The sequence below is a fragment of the Physella acuta genome, unplaced genomic scaffold, assembly GCF_028476545.2.
Source record: "Physella acuta isolate Inbredline_101_S28 unplaced genomic scaffold, ASM2847654v3 ptg000017l, whole genome shotgun sequence".
In the NCBI taxonomy this organism is placed as follows: domain Eukaryota; kingdom Metazoa; phylum Mollusca; class Gastropoda; family Physidae; genus Physella; species Physella acuta.
The window spans coordinates 2,979,034-2,980,000 of NW_026731537.1; positions in this window are offsets into that span (position 1 = coordinate 2,979,034).

The window sequence follows — 967 nt, forward strand, 5'->3', positions numbered from 1 at the left end:
ATGAAATCAGGGAATAATATAAGATAGGGGGTTGTTTTGGAGCTATTTATATCCTTCAAGGGGCATAAGTCATGGTAAAGGGACATAAAACTGCCTCGAACGTTTCGGAAATGTAGTTAACAATCAGTGTGTAGAGTTAAGTCAATCAAAGATGGCGGACATTTACGAGCGAGTAGAAATGCATACCAAATCGTATTTGATTGCCTTCGCGACACTTGTCAGGCGCATACATTGATCTTGGTGTTCGTAAAAAATAGTACTTTTTCATGGAAATCTGGTTCAAGGGCGGATCTCGATTCAAAGGGAGGCTAGCATTTCACAACTCTACCACGGTTCTGTCACCTGAATGGCTGGCGTTCTTTTCGGTTCCAGAAACAGCTTGAGTAACTTGGTACTCCAGCGTCAGATGATCCGGGAGGTTTGGGGACGAACTGCCATGACATTCGGTGCAGCCGTCGTGACATTTGGTGCTGCCGTCATGACATTTAATGTAGCCGTCATGACATTTGGTGCTTCCGTCATGACATTTGGTGCTGCCGTCAAGACATTTGGTGCTGCCGTCATGACATTTGGTGCTGTCGTCATGACATTTGGTGCCGCCGTCATGACATTTAATGCTGCCGTCGTGACATTTGGTGCTGCCGTCGTGACATTTGGTGCTGCCGTCATGACATTTGGTGCTGCCTTCATGACATTTGGTGCAGCTGTCATGACATTTGGTGCTGCCGTCATGACAGTTGGTGCAGTCGTCATGACATTTGGACCACAACAATGCCACTATAGAATTTCTAGCACCACCATAGTAGTTAGTACCACCATTTGGCCACTCCACGATAAACACCACCGGACAACGTTAGGACCGCCTTAGGACCACAATAGGACCACCATAGGTAGGACCACCATAGGACCACCATAGGACCACCATAAGACCACCATAGGACCACCATAGGTAGGACCACCATAGGTA